The following is a 16174-nucleotide window of genomic DNA, read 5'->3' as shown; positions in this document are numbered from 1 at the left end:
ACAGACAGAGTTTGTTTGAAGCATGGGAGCAGGAGCAGCCACAGATGGAGCTGCGCTCCATTAGCCTCCACTTACTACCATCACCCCTTCACACGGGTGAAGGAGTGAAGGAGCCTTCAACCTGCCACCGTCCTGTGAGATCCAGCTCCAACTGCTGAAATCCACTCAGTGCTGACTTCCAGACTCTGACTTTGTATTGTCCTCATAATTAGATGATGATGGAGCCGCATGGAAAGATAGCTCTGTTAGGACGATCGAATCAGAGTGAAATTAAATTATCTTTGATGTGGAGCAGGCGGACAGATGTCAGACAGACAAGTGAGAAGCCCTCAGTCAGATTAGCTCACAGCATCAAAGAGCTACAAATGCTCAGTGCCAGCGCGGTGCCTGCTCCCATAAAGTCTATCAACATAGTGTAAAGCCAGAGCTCGGTCATAAAGATCAAACGCAGGAGTCAATGAGGAGATGAAGGGCTGCAGGAATCCAGTGTTCTCGCTCCGTCTCCTGTCAAGTGTGTGGAAATAAGACCCGACTGCAGCCGAGTGACGCAAAAGCGACAATCAGGTTTGAACCTGAGGTGAATTGAATGTGAGGACGGATAAAACGCTAATCGCCGCTTTTCATACGTTGACTTCAGGTTCAGTCCTGTCTCAGCGAAACAATATTGAAGACGAAGGCAAACGGGGACTTTTCTCTGCGGTTGGTTCTGAACTGAATAGGCTTTTTCAAGGCGAGCTACAAAACGCTGATTGTTTGCCTCAACGCTGGCCTCTTTCTGAGAGCGCGTTAACGCTGACGCTGGGTCTGGAGCGCGTCTGTGCTCGTTGAACAGGCTGCTGAACGGCCTCTGCTCCTCTGCTGCGGCGCAACGTGAGGCCCGGCCGCTCACATCCACCTCGCTCACGCTGAGGAAACGTCCGTCAGCTCCGTCTGCAGCGCTCGTCACGGAGACGCACGCGTGCACGAGCCAAACCAACCAAACACACGTTCGCTTCAGGAAATGTACGGTTACAGTGTACAAAGCCAGAGTGAACTATTCAGGAGGGGGTCTGTGTTTCACGCTGGGGTGAGTCCAGGGTGGAAGGAGGAGGAGGAGGGTGGAGCAGTTTAAACCCACACATATTCAGGTTCAAACGCAGCATCACCTGAAGGCAGCGCATTCATTCTGTAGACGTCTGCAGTTCCTCCTGGAATCAAATGAAATGCATTGTGGGGTTCAGAGAAGCTCCACAGCGTCTCATCGGCTACGGAGTGATTCGATTTACAAAGGATCAAGGTTTTCACACATTCAATCAAACAACAAGTGAGACTATACTTTAAAGTCCGGATAACATTTTTAGCAGTAAAATAGTGATTTGTTGGTAACAGTGTAAATGTTTTTCGTGTCTGCATCACCGCCGCTCCCCAACAGGTGTCACTGTTGCGTCACACAAACAAACTTTTCGACAGTAACAATAACGTCACTAAAAAGCACAAACACACATTCTAACGTCTTTTTCCCTCCACAACTCATTCCTCGGGACACGAGCCTGTTTACAGCAAACGCGCTGATGGACCTGTGTGAAATCCAGATTCACTCCCACAAACCTCTCCATCACAGCTGCTCTGGAGGCGAAGGGGCTGGAAACAATCTACATTATGTCTATTTTATCATTTTTTTTCTAATTAGTGACTCCATGATGAGATGACATGCGTCGCATGCATAATTAGCCTGGTTATCTGATAGCTATGTGTTTACATTTTAACATTTTAATGAATTACTATGTTAAAATAAAAACCCACACAGAAAAGATTTCTATCATCACGAAGCACTGAAATATTAATAAAAGTTCTCTGTGACCTTTAGTCGTTAACATCTCTATAATGAAAAGTTAGTTGGAAACAGCTGCCAAATTAATTTCAAAGCACCATTTATTAGTCGTCTGATGCAAGTTACACAAAGCAAACAATCTGGACTAAGTTAAGTCATTTCATAACGATCTGACCTTCGACAGATTCCGAGCCGAGCTACTTCTGGCTGAAGACGCTGGATGATCCTGATTTAAGGCTGAAGAAGGAGGCGCTGCCCTTCGGTTGCTTTGAAACTAATACGAAGCCACTGAGGCTGCAGGGAGGACAGTGACAGACTGCACCGTGGAGGGTGGTTCCGCTCACCGGACCCAGGCCCAGATGCGCAGCAGAGCCCAGACCCGACTCCCACAAACGCATGAGTCAGCGAGTGCACGACTGCAGGATCCAGATCACGATTCCACTGATGCTGATCATATCATGAGCTCCGCGTGTGGCCGCGTCGCGGTGCTTTACTGTAACCGAACACGCATGGATTTACTGCCGGGTTTATTATGAGCACAGTCCTTCTGCTTGTTTCACACACTGAGTCATGTCAGCGATGGCGCGTCACGGCTCAAGCGTTGGCAGCTGGTGCAGCTAATGGCTGCACAGTGGCCCACATCCTGGCGGTTCTGTCACAAAGAGCTGAAGAAACAGCGGTTTCAGCAACATAACGACGTCGAGGCCCGGCACAAAACCACGCGGTGATGGATGATGTGAGCGAGTCGCTGCGTCTCCTCCTCCTCCTGCGGCTCCGCAGCCGGAGCGCTGCCTTCCAGGGGGCGCTGCCACCGGCGGGCCCCAGAACCGGCGGGCCCCAGAACCGGCCCCGAGAGGTGAATCATGGCAGATTCTGGATGTATCATGGTACATGCGCGCGCGCCTGCGGCAGCGCTCGTCTGTCACACGTGACCGTGCGGGAGCCGCGATCCCACACAGATGAACGCCTGCAGCGTCTGAGCAGCGTGTAAATCTTTCACTGTACTCCTTAAACGCCTCCTGCAGTTCTATTATTACCGGGGGATAGATTTCATGTTTGTCAAGGCGGAAAATAATCGCTTTGAACGCGTCACGTTCAGCCGTGAACGCGCTGACTGTGGGCGGCCGCGCTCCCACCCGGCCGTGCATCACTGGTTTGTGTCCCTGGAAGCGGCGATCGCATGTCGCCGCCCATAATGAAGCAGGATGAGGGGCCAGAACCAGAGCAGAGGTGCAGCAGGTCCCCGAGGCAGCACATTAAGCAAAGTTTAGCACTGAGCGCCTCTAGAGTTACACCGGTATCAAATGTGAGGCGCCTGTGAGGCGCCCGAGGGCACAGCTTTCAAGTAGGAACACAGACCTTCAGCTCCCGTCAGGAGAAAGTCTATATAACATCACAGGTGCGGAGCAAAACCAGCATCCAGCTCCCGTGGAAGCAGCTCCTGCACAGAATGGACCTGGATGGGAGATGGGATCTGAGGTCGGGAGGCGCTCTGCAGTTTCCGACCCCGAGCTAATCTGCATGCTGCATTTGAACGCGCTCGTGTCCTCCTCGCCGCGCCTCTAATGAAATGCGTGGAGACAGTGGGATTGTGGGTAATAAAAGCCTGCCGTGCGCGCGTCCTGCCTCGTTCCGCGTGGAGGCATTCGTTCGTTGCAGGCGCCCTCACGCCGAGGGTTTGTCTCCACATCTGGCGAGAACCAGAGCGGATCAGCTGGAACCAGGCCACGCGACGCATAGAACCGAGCGGCTCCAGGTCCGGACGGCCGTAAACGGCACCATCGCTGTTCATTCATTATGTGAAAAGCTGGTGGCAGCGGAGTGGAGCTTCCACACGTGCAGCCCCTCGGCCTCACGGCCGTCCATAAATCCCGTTTATCGCCCCTGCATTCCTGGAGATGAATGTCCTCGGAACAGAGCGGCATTAGGTATCACTGTGCAAACATAAAAGCGATGATATCTGCTCCCGCGCTCCCACAGTATCGCTGTGATCAGGGTTTAGGGCTCCTTCTAAGCATCATCTCATATTTCATCTCGGTTCCAACAACACAGCAGAGAAGCAGCAGCTGCTTTCTGATCTGCGCCGCTCTGAATAATAATTGTGTCATCAGCCTTTTTTTCTTGATTACTTATAACTTTGTTGGGCATAAATTGCAATAGAACGTCTACTTGCATTGTTCTTGGTGTTTGAATGAGGAGGACGCTCTCTGTAACGGTGCTCCCGCCTTCCCCTAAATCATATTTCAGACCTTTTTCGCTATAAATGACTACATTATGTGCAGGGAAGTGGAAGACGTCCCCTCAAACTGGCCTCGCTGCAGCGTCTCTCCTCCATCAGACTGGATCATGCGCTGAGGTTCCACTCTGCTGCAGGAGAGACTGCCATTTTGCCATCGGAGGGAAATGTGGTGTTTATCAAAGTCGCTGTGTGGATCTGCTGTTAGTCTGAACACACGCTCACGCCGTTCATCAGAGCCGTCGTGGTGGACGCGGGTGTGGCGTCAGCTAAACGGACCGTGACCCGAACCCGCACGTCAGCGGCTCCGCTCAGTCACGTCTGTACATACAATGAAACATGTGGCAAAATAAAGCTCCATCACGCTGTATTTCATTCAACGCTGCACATCCAGCAAACTAGCATCACTCAGCACCAATGCTTCCTGTTATAACAGAGACGTTGCTCTGCCTTGGTTCTGGTTCTACTGCATCTTCCCAGAACCAACCGCATTCAGTTGAAGCCAGCTTCTCATTCATGGATCAACTATTGGGTGTGTAATGATAAAACAATGAGTTTGTTAGCGATTCGGACCCATCTGGGCCTCGGGCAGGACAGTCACTGTGATGTGACTCACAGTTAGCTCCATGGAGCTAACTGTCAACGTGCTAATGTCTGGCTCTTTTACTGTAATTAGAGAGGCTTCCAGGCTGTTTACACACAAACACAGGATCCCACAGAGCGGTGGCCTCGCGATGAGTGGGATCTTTGTGCTGGAGTCCCCCCCGAGGCCTCACGGCGTCAGAGGCTCCACGGACCGCGTGGGGAGGCGGTTCAGCTGCATCCAACCTTCCCCCAGGATGATGAGGGGACGACGGATGAGTGTTGACTGAGCGCCGCTGACTCGCCTGCGCCGCTCTCACATTCACCACAAAAGAGCCCGAATGCACGAGCGAACCAGCCTCAGATCCATGCGTCCGTGGAGGGAGAGGGAGGGTGGAGGTGAAAGGGAGGACGTGAGGCCGGGGGGCTGACAGTCAGCTGTCCACTCCTTCCCGGCTCCGCGAGGCGGCTGCGTGCGCTGAGCCGTGACACCGGCCTCGTACCCGTGACTCAGCGGCCGCAGGTGTCAGTCACAGCTGCAGCAGAGGAATGTGGTGAACAAGCGTGTGGTCCTGAGTCAGAGTCGCACCTGGAGGCAGGAAGCCTCGTCTGCTGCTGCTTCGCTGTGCGCGGCTCCTTCTCCTCCTTCTGCTCCTTCTGCTCCTCAGCTCCTTCTGCTCCTTCTGCTCCTCAGATCCTTCAACTCCTTCAGCTCCTTCTGCTCCTTCTGCTCCTTCTGCTCCTCAGCTCCTTCAGCTCCTTCAGCTCCTTCTGCTCCTTCTGCTTCTCAGCTCCTTCAGCTCCTTCAACTCCTTCTGCTCCTCAGCTCCTTCTGCTCCTCAGCTCCTTCTGCTCCTTCTGCTCCTCAGCTCCTTCTGCTCCTCAGCTCCTTCAGCTTCTTCTGCTCCTTCTGCTCCTCAGCTCCTTCTGCTCATCCTCCTCCTTCTGCTTCTCAGCTCCTTCAGCTCCTTCAGCTCCTTCTGCTCCTTCTGCTCCTCAGCTCCTTCTGCTCCTCAGCTCCTCTGCTTCTTAAGCTCCTTCTGCTCATCCTACTCCTTCTGCTCCTTTTGCTCCTTCAGCTCCTTCTGCTCCTCAGCTCCTTTAACTCCTTCAGCTCCTTCAGCTCCTCAGCTCCTCAGCTCCTTCTGCTCCTCAGATCCTTCAACTCCTTCAGCTCCTTCTGCTCCTCAGCTCCTTCTGCTCCTTCTGCTCCTCAGCTCCTTCTGCTCCTTCTGCTCCTCAGCTCCTTCTGCTCCTTCTGCTCCTCAGATCCTTCAACTCCTTCAGCTCCTTCTGCTCCTTCTGCTCCTTTTGCTCCTTCTGCTCCTTCAGCTCCTTCAGCTCCTTCTGCTCCTTCTGCTCCTCAGCTCCTTCAGCTCCTTCAACTCCTTCTGCTCCTCAGCTCCTTCTGCTCCTCAGCTCCTTCTGCTCCTTCTGCTCCTCAGCTCCTTCTGCTCCTTCTGCTCCTCAGCTCCTTCAGCTTCTTCTGCTCCTTCTGCTCCTCAGCTCCTTCTGCTCATCCTCCTCCTTCTGCTCCTCAGCTCCTTCAGCTCCTTCAGCTCCTTCTGCTCCTTCTGCTCCTCAGCTCCTTCTGCTCCTCAGCTCCTCTGCTTCTTAAGCTCCTTCTGCTCATCCTACTCCTTCTGCTCCTTTTGCTCCTTCAGCTCCTTCAGCTCCTCAGCTCCTCAGCTCCTCAGCTCCTTCAGCTCCTTCTGCTCCTTCAGCTCCTTCTGCTCCTTCTGCTCCTTCTGCTCCTCAGCTCCTTCTGCTCCTCAGCTCCTTCAGCTCCTCTGCTTCTTAAGCTCCTTCTGCTCATCCTACTCCTTCTGCCTGCAGGCGCCGTGAGCACAGGTCTAATGGTGAACCTCCCCTTCTCGGGTTTCGCCGGAGCACTTTCATTTGTCTGGTCTGAGAGCTTTTCTGTCCGTCTGCGAGGAAACACTGATGCATCTGCAGCAAACAGACCTGGTGATTATTTTACAGCACGAAGGTCCGACTCATCAGCTCCGTCCAGAAGCAGCTCCGCTTCTCCTACTCTTTGTTTCCTCTTCCTTGCTCTGATAATGGCGCCTCCATTAGAGCAGCTGGAAGTGATCCAGTGCCAATGTTCCCCTTAATCACACAAACACTTCTTTCCTGTTCACTATTGTTACTCTCTGCAGGACGTGCACTTTTGCCGTTCTGCACTTTTTTTGCCGTGCATGAACCTGTAACCACCATCACACACAGAGCACACATTAAAACTGATGCATGGCTATTTACTGTATTATGTCTTATTACGTATGCGTGTAAAAGCACACAAACTGTACACTCTGTTCATCCCTGTTTCTTTTTGGATCGAGCGCTGCTCAGCATTCCTTCTCCGGGTTCTCTCCTGCTTCCTGCGTCTCGTGCAGCAGGTTTGGCACATTTCAACCCGACAAGCGTTTCTGTCACTGTGCAAATGTTGACAAATTGCCCTTTCTTGCAGTCTCGTTTCTCGGCGCTGGGTTCCAGCTGGAGCTGATGCCGGCGCTGCAGCTGGACGCCCTCATCTCCGCGCCGATCGGCTGCAGCGGCGTTTGTGGGAGCTTCAGTGCACCCTCAGCTCTGCTGTGACGTGTGAAAGAAGAAAGGCCTGAACACAGACATATGATATGGACCATCCTTTAAACGCAACCCTCATCCTGATGGAGGCTGCTGACAGGAGGCCTCTGGCTAATGAAAGCAAGCTATTCAGAGCAGCAAAGGCTTCCAGCCGGTCCGTCAGTTTGCCTCTATCACCTAATCCGTTGGAATATCACTGTGGATTTCAGACCGGTTGATTCACTGCAGCATTAATTTGAACTTTTGCTGAGGAGATGATTGTGGACAGGCCGCTGAGCTCAGGACGTCCAGGAGCGTTGACACGAGGCCAAGATGAACCAGGAGTCCAACCGCAAACCCTGGGGCTCATGAGCCGCTGCTCCACCAGCTGTTCCAGAGGTTCTGTGGTTCCACAGGATGCAGCCTTTCTGTCTGACTCACAGCAGGGAGTTCTGGACTCTGGCAGCTGAAGTCCAGCCTCAGGAACAAGGGCTCGGCGCTGCTCAACTGGCAGCTTTAAAAGTTCAGATATCAACGTTCCTTGTGTCACGTTCTCACTCGTTTGTCCTCAGTTCGCAGTTAATCGATGAGAAACGGGAACAGAAACCAGGAAGGATGAAAGTGTGCAGCGTAAGACGGACTATTCTCGATTCACCACTGTCCAGTAATTAACTCACAGCCGACCCGAGCAGGAAGAGCCGGGCGTCCGGTAAAACCACCCAACGGACCAATCAGAGCTGAGCTCAATGTGACGACACAGGCTTAAATAAGAATCACATTAAATAGAGCAGAACCTGCGTGAACGCACACGTACTGATGCTGAAGGTGAGTTACAATGGGTTTTATTATTTAATCACCAACTAACCTGGTTTAAGTAGAAGAAACAACTAAACACCTACAACTAACTGTGTTTTGGCTCCAAACAGGGTGATTTATCAGAATGGATCCACTGGAAATTAATGATGACGTATATATTAATAAGAACCTCTCCATGACCGGACTCATTAAACCAGGTGAAGAACAGCAAACGACAAGTCATCGTTTCGTAGCGAGTCGTAACTTGAACTCTTCTTTCCCTTTAGCTGACGTTCGGAGGAGAAAGTCGTCCTCGTGTGCGACTGTGTGTCTGGCTCTGCTGTGTGCTGTGCTGCTCGCTGGGAACATCGGGCAGATCATCTACTGTACGTGTTTTTCTAAATCTCATCATCTTATGCTGAAAGTAGTTAAGACTGAGCTGATCATCTTCCACAGATGAGTTCATCAGCCATTGTGTGTCCACCGACGCGTCCCAGGGCGGTTACAACACCCAGACTCAGGATTACAACCGTCCCCACAACAAAAGCACCACTGCAGCGTGAGACCGTCTGCAAAGAGCAGGAGATTCTTGCAGCGCAGAAAGAAAAGAGCTTGAAGCCCGTCTGAGTAGCGTCACCGAGGAAAAAGTCAAGCTGCAGCAGAGTTACGACGCTCTGGCTACGGAAAGAGATGAATCTAAGGCCGAGTTCAAAAACATGACCATCAGAAGAGACCAGGTACAAGAAAGTTACAGCAGCTTAAAACGAGAGAGCGACCGATTAAAGACGAGCTGCGACGAGCTGCAGAAAAGCCTTCAGGAGCTGCAGAGCAAACACAGCAACCTGACAGCAGGCAGAGAGCAGCTCCAGAGCAGATTCAATGACCTGCAGAGGGAAAAGGAGGCGCTGCAAACTGGCCTCACGACTCTGACGGAGAACAGAGACCAGATCCAGAGCAACTGCTCCTCCCTGAAGACGGAGAAGGAGCAGCTACAGAGGAACTACAACGCATTCAGTGCGAGTAAAGACCAGCTGCAGAAAAGCTACAGCTCACTGTGGACAGACAAGGAGCAGCTGCAGAACAAATACAATGCACTGCGGAGGGAGAAGGTCTGGTTACAGCTCAATTACACCAGCCTGGTCCTGGGTCAGAGCCGTCTCCAGACGCAGCTCCGCAAGTTAACAGTTAAACTAAAAGGTGGGATCAGTTTGTGTCTAAGTTGTGAAACTGAGACCAGTGCTTGGTAAATTCCCCTGGTTGTGTGTTTCCCAGTCAGACGCTGTCCGACAGGCTGGACCAGGTTTGACATCAGCTGCTACTTTGTTTCAACCGTGGCCCACACCTGGGAGGACAGCAGGAAAGCCTGCGAGGCGGCGGGGGCAGATCTGGTCGTCATCGACAACGAGGAGGAGCAGGTGAGACAGAAACAGGCAGATCAGCAGGACTGAGCCGACGACACGCAGCGCTTCTGCTCATGAGTGCCAGTAAAACACCAGTGGAGGCGTGACGGCTGGAGGCTGCGGCTCACGGGCGCCGGCTCCAGGGCCCCACGTCACCGGCCCGAACAGAGGCAGGCAGTGATAATCATTGATAAGCAGATGGAGGAGGAGCGGGACGGCCTTGAACGAATGAACGAATGAACGAATGAACGAATGAACGAATGAACGAATGAACGAATGAACGAATGAATGAATGAAGGGATGCGTTCCATTCAGTGTCTGTCTCACTAACAGGAGTACGTCAGCGGCTTGCTGAAGTCGGGCCAGAACGCCTGGATCGGTCTGACGGACAGTCTCAGTGAGGGAACCTGGAGGTGGGTGGACGGGAGCCCGGTCACCACAGCGTAAGTTTCAGCCCCCGCAGCCGAAACCTCCCATTAAATGAACGCGTGATTGTTCAGCTCACGAGGAACTTTGTAGATTTGCCGTTTTGTAAATGTGTATCTTCAAACACAAATCTTTCTTTAATATGAAATTCATTTCTAACAATCAATTTTGGTTCCTTTAGTTGAAAGCGAGGACTGTTTTGAATGATGATTCGCTGACTGCATGTTCAGCTGCTTCCACAGAGTCATTGATCTCAGCTAATAAATCTATTTTTAAAAGGCTACAGAGGGAAAAAGATTAGACTCAGAAGAGGAGTTTGGACACTCTGTTCCACAACTGAACCAGGCTCTGACATCTGCCGTGTGCGACAGGTTCTGGCAGCCCGGTCAGCCCAACAGCTACAACGGGAACCAGGACTGTGGGGAAATGGTGCACAAATCCGAGTCTGGCTTTAAGGGAGAATGGAACGACGACGGCTGCTTTGCACGGCAAATCTGGATCTGTGAGCAGTGAGATCCACGGCTCCAGTGCTCATGTTTAGTGTTTGAGTCTGATGACATGTAGTTTTAATTTGACTTTATACCCAGTAAACAACCAAAACCCACAGAATGAGTCAATCCCACAGACCAGTGAAGCGTTTACTGGTTTGTCTTATTGTTTAAAGCCAGTTTATTTCATGTCGAGGCCATAAATGCACCATTTAGCTGCTGATTTGTTTGTTGTAATTAAAATAATTAAAATATGAAATGATGTATGTTGATACATATGGATGAGGTATGTATGTGTTTACTTTGTCCTGATGATGTGAAACTCTGATTGTGTTAAGTTGGAATAATCACTGCAATCTCTTCAGTTCTTCATGTGGTGGTGAAATATAATTACGCTCTGAATGTTTCTCACAAACTAAACATAGCGTGTAGGAAAATCCCAACACGTCACATGACGCTGAGGTGGAGCAGGATCCTACAGATCCGCCGCCACATCAACTTATAGCCATGAACTAAAATGGTTGACTGAATGGTTCATATGTGAGAAGGTCCTCTGTTTAATATCTGGTCAGAAGCGATTTGTCAGGAATAAACTGGCAAAAAAGCGGAGGTTCTGCTCCCACTGATCAACCTGCGACACGTTGTGGCTGCTCTGCGCAAAAAGCTGCTGTTACCTGGAAACGTGCTTTTTCCTGCTCACGCTCCGATTCCGGCTCGACTCCTTCTTCTGCCCTGTAAATAAAACACATAACCTGCAAATGGAAAATCACAAAGACTCGTTTCCTGCTAGTTGCACAAACATCGTGGCTCAGTTCTGGGGTCACGGCGCCGCGGCCGAGGTTCACGGCCTGTAACACTGGGTCCATGAGGGACCGGCTCCGCAGGCACATCATCCACTGCACTCTGTGTGAAGTGAAGCTCAGCACCAGGTTCCAGGCTCCACTGTCTGACACGTATTAGCATCGTCATGTTGTGCTTTTTCCTGCTCATTACAGGTTGTGGCTGCGTTGCTCTGAACCGGCGCCGTCTCTGCCGTCTTCACCCCCGCACGTCATCCTGCTGCTCCAGCTCAAACGCTGAGTGCTGACAAAGCGCCGCGCCACAGGCCGTTACATAACGCTGCACATTGGAGGAAGCAGCCGCACGCGAGCCGGGCGCTGCCCTCTGGGCGTGGTGGCGGTCGCATGGAGCGCTCCCTCTGGAAGGGGGCATCTGGACCGGTAATTGGACCCAGGCTGCTGATTGTCCACAGACGTGAGGCCGATCCAAGGCGGCGGTGGCTGGTGGTGAGTTGGTGGTGAGTCCCCCCCGGGACGTGGGCGGTGCTGATGAGGTCACGCTTTGAGCGCCTGCCTAAAAATAAGATCAAGGAGCGTCGACCTACAAGTTGGTCTGCTTAGACTCACAAAGCCGGAAAAAGCGCTTTAGGTGCAGCATCAGCCTGATGATCTCGAACACGGTGCTTTTCAGAACAAAGCAAACCAAACGGCCTGTTCAGCTACAGAGCAGTACAGAGAGCTACGTTATTGAATCTGCTAAGCTAAGCTAGCTGCTAAGCTAAGCTAGCTGCTCCGCTGCGCGGGTTTCACGTGGATTTCATCAGCGTGATTGGATTTGTCCTCCAGCTCCTCGACGCAGGAGGAAAAAGTTTAATTAAAAAGGAAACACATGACATTTTCAACACGTTAAAGTTCAGGACGACTATTAAGCCCAGACGGCACAAATGTCAACACACACAACATACGGCGTGGATTTAGCATTAATATCCTGTAAATATTAACTCAAATGACTGAAGAAAGGCTTCGCTGCTGAGAGCACTGCACTGAGGACGTGACAGACAAACCATGAATCCATGAGTCTGTCAGTCTGTTTAAACGGGTCCACTCTATTGTTTTCACCTAATGTATTGGCTTTCATGGTTTTACAGCCTCACCGTCACAGCCATTCAAGCTCAGGCTTAGATTTTATTTGATCTGTCCTGATCCGTCACCTGATCTCTTCTGACTCAAGCTGCAGCTCATCCACTCAGGAAGCAGATAAAAATTCAGCTGATAGAAAACATGCGTCTATTTTTAGTGGCTGGACTGAATCTCCTAATCACCTCCAGCACTCCTGAATGAATAATGAACAGTATCCTGTCAGAATAATATCATGAAGCCAAAGTGAACATGCCGGTGGTGCAGCGTCGCTACCAAGCGATGGGGCTGTTGTGTTGTCCTTGGTGACCGTCATCATGCAGCTGGACACATCTCCCATCGCGGCTAAAAGGAGGCTGTGAATGAGGCCGGAGTTGAGTGTGTGATGGAGATAAGGGGAAACGCTGTGGCTGAGAGACGCCATCCTTCAGCCTGTCACACCCTGCTCTGCACATATTAATTAGCCTCCAGCCTGTAACTCAAAAGTGAGACTCTCAGGATGCTGCAGCAAACAATAACCAACCCTCGATGCAGTTAAATAGACACCTGAACCAAGTGTTGTCAAACTGAATTTAGTTACAGTGATGCTGTCTTGGAGCCACAGCCGGTGGATCACATCACTCATGGCTTTAAAGGCCTGGATGCTCCCCTCCCCCACGAGGCCCTGCCTTGATGAGCACACAGGCTGCAGGGGTCCCTGAGGAAGTCCTGGGGGAGGGGGTGTTATCATTGCTGGCCACCTCCTTCATATTCATCAGGGGTGATTATGGGCTGACCTCGGCCTGTGGCCAGACAGGCGTCATGGAGGAGGGGAGATGATGAAGTAGATCAGGTGAGGAAGAAAAATGTTGGAGAGAGGTTGTTTTAGCTCCTCCATCTGTTGCCCAAACATACCAGTCATTATTAAATAGAGATTGTATAGTAACTTGAAAAAATTAAGTAAAAAAAAATAATTTCTCCCCAAGACAAACAGACCAGCTAGTTCAAACAGAGCATTTAGCAACAGGCTAAATATTAAAGGAACAGAGATGAATGGGAAACGCTTCCGGGACTGATGCTGATGTTGAAAGATGGAATGAAAAAAAAACGAGCAGAGATCGACAGCAAAGCTACATGAGCTTCATAAGATGTTGACCTGAGAGATGAGGGAAGTACATCAGATACATATGATAGATCTAATAGATACATATTTAGGTATTTGGATTTCGTATCTGCTGCAAACAAACAACCTGAGTCCATCTGACAGAGACTTTGGGGGGGGGTTTAGATACAGGGCTCTGCTTCAGACTCCAAATATCCAACCTGGGAGCTGAGGCGCCAAAGGTAATCTATATTGAAGACTTGGGCCAGCTGGGAGGCAGAGCTCTATCAAATTAAAAGCACCATAATTCATGTGCAACCCTGCTGCATTATTAAAGCCTCAGCGCCTTTTCTTTAATGACAGGCTCAATTACGGGTGTGTTTATTCTTTTAAGGATGCAATTAGTGATGCATAGAAAGTAGAGTTTGATCCGGATGATGCTGTCAACCAGACGGCGAAGACAGGCTGCAGCCACGAGCGAGCGTCTCGTCTGCACAGTCAGAGCCATTTCAAATAACACACTTCCAGTAAACTCCATTCTCTAAATATTTGGGCTCCGTCGTCGTCAGAGCGGCCGTTGCTAAGTAACTTTTCTGCTGAAAACCTGACTCTAAACGTCTGTTTTCAGCACGTTCGCGTGAATGTGCTTTCCCACTGTTTGCTGGTTTCCTGGCTGGAGTTTATTCACCATCCACCTCCCGTCCTTCAGGCACTGACCGGCGATGATCAGCCATAATTAACAGGCTGCTGCTGGCGTGCGCTGTTAAATCCAGCCTCTCCCCTTCCGTCCCGGCCTCTGACACCGACGCCACCAATAAATTGCCAATTTAAAGGCACTAAACAACTCAATTAAATCTGCCGCCCTCCATCAGCGGGCGCTCGGAGGCCGATGTGCAGCAGGCGGATGCCGTCCGCGCTGATGTGGACTCTCTGCTTCACGTCCGCCCGGCTCAATCAGCCAGCGAGGAGGGAATTACAGCAGCAGACGCGGTCTATCCTCTGGGGAGCAGCAGCAGAGGAATAGCTGGTTTCTAAGGGTCTGAGGAAGAATGGGCATCAATCATATGCAGTTAATTATTATTTCCAGCCACACAACTGAGCTGACAGGCGTTTGCATCAGGCCACGGAAGAGCCTCACTGTTTGTTTCATGTTTTATTAACGCCTCTTGTTCTGTTTAGCCTGTGTAAACACTCTTTGGCCTTCTTTAGTATTCGGACTGTGACGGGCAGGTTCTGACCGGGCCTGATGGGATGTGGGCTCCCTCGTCCCTGCAGCTGGAGCTAATAGATCCCGCTCTCAGCCCTGTGTGTTGAACGGGCTGCAGGCGCTGGTGCTGCCGGGCCCCATGTTGTCCATCTGGACCCGTGAGTGACCAGAACACTGGGCTCTGCTGTTCACTAATGCACTCAGATGTGCAGGCGTGCAGTAAATCCTCAGCTCCACTAACCATCGTGTGACCAAAGCCTCACATTTTATTACACAAATGAACACAGACGACCACCTGCAAAGACAAAGCTAAACATGCTAATAAATTATTAATTAAACAAATTATTTCACACGTCTCTGGATAAACAATGACACTGAAGTCAGTCAAGGAGCTGAGACAATATCAGGAAACTGTTGACTGACTGCGGCTGACTGCTTTTTAAAACACACAACTAAATGTGACCCGGGTCGCTCTGGTCTGTGCAGAGCGCCCACATCTGCCATCTGCTAATGGGCTTCTCATCTACGCACAACTGCTTCCACACACTAAGTGGCCGACCTGCTTTATTGGCCACAGGAGCGGAAAAACAGAAAACAGTGTTTGCGTCGTCCCTGTAGCAACAGGCCGCTGTTGCCTGACTGCTTCCACTGACACAGACGCGACCGCTGGCTCCGAATAAAGCGCTGAGGACTGAAAAAGGCTCAGGAACACATTTATCACAGGTCTAATGTCAAAGATCAGGTGTTTCCACCCACATGTTCATATTCCTGCTACAAAATAAAAGCATCTTTTGCTGGTTTCGGTGGTGAGTAAGTCATGGCTGCTTGGACATCTGTGATGATGCCGCTGCTTCCTGTTTTCTCCCAACACGCTGTGTGGGACCTGTGTCTCCCCACAGATACCATCTCACCCCTGTAGTCAAAACAAGCGCACACTCCGAGGGGAGAGATGCTAATCACCCAGCGCTGAACCGTCGGGCCACGTGTCGCGGGCGCGTCCGCCCTCGGCAGCCTGTGTCACCGGCTTAACTCGGAGCATGACAAGATGGCGCCGCAGATGGTGGAAGCGCCTGTTATCCAACTCTTCAACCGTTCTGATAAATACTCTGTGCGTCTGCGTTCAGAGCAGCAGCTGCAGCCACCTGTCGACTGTCACGGCTCAACGGCGGCTGGAATTAGTAGTGAACATGTTGCACAAAGAAGGAATAAACAAGCAATAATAAGACCCGATCCAGTCGGAAGACAGGAGGAGAGAACAGCAGTAGTTGAGCAGCTTCGCCGCCTCCTCACCTGCTGACGACACCGCAGCATCAGCATCGCGGCTCAAACTGTGGCAGCGGCGCTGGAGCGCATGGCTTTAACCAGTCTGACGAAGGTGCTCAGTCGAGTCGTAATTATTCCCTGCAGTAACGCATCGTTTTTCTGCACATGAACGTGTTTAGCTGGGAACGCTTATGGAAATCTGGGGTTTCTCTGACGGTCACGTTGCTCCACTGTGGATTGTTCGGGTTCAGTCAGACACAGATTTTCCATCAGAGCTGCGTTTCCTATGAAAGCAGAGCCTCGCTTCGTCCGCTGCGTGGGAGTCCATTTCCACATGCGCTCAGATTTCAGGTGAAGCAGCGGAACATTATTATACAGCGCTGAATCTTAAAATAATAGCTGCAG

The 16174-nt window shown here is 51.1% G+C and overlaps 1 pseudogene; it reads left to right on the top strand.

Moving 5' to 3' along the window:
* Positions 1-7106: 7106 nt before the first annotated feature.
* Positions 7107-10666, top strand: LOC114864436 (C-type lectin domain family 4 member M-like; annotated as a pseudogene).
* The last annotated feature ends 5508 nt before the right edge of the window (positions 10667-16174 follow it).

This window comes from Betta splendens, chromosome 10 (genome assembly GCF_900634795.4).
Source record: "Betta splendens chromosome 10, fBetSpl5.4, whole genome shotgun sequence".
In the NCBI taxonomy this organism is placed as follows: Eukaryota; Metazoa; Chordata; class Actinopteri; order Anabantiformes; family Osphronemidae; genus Betta; species Betta splendens.
Note: the sequence above shows the minus strand (reverse complement) of the source record. Positions and strands in the feature narration are given on the sequence as shown.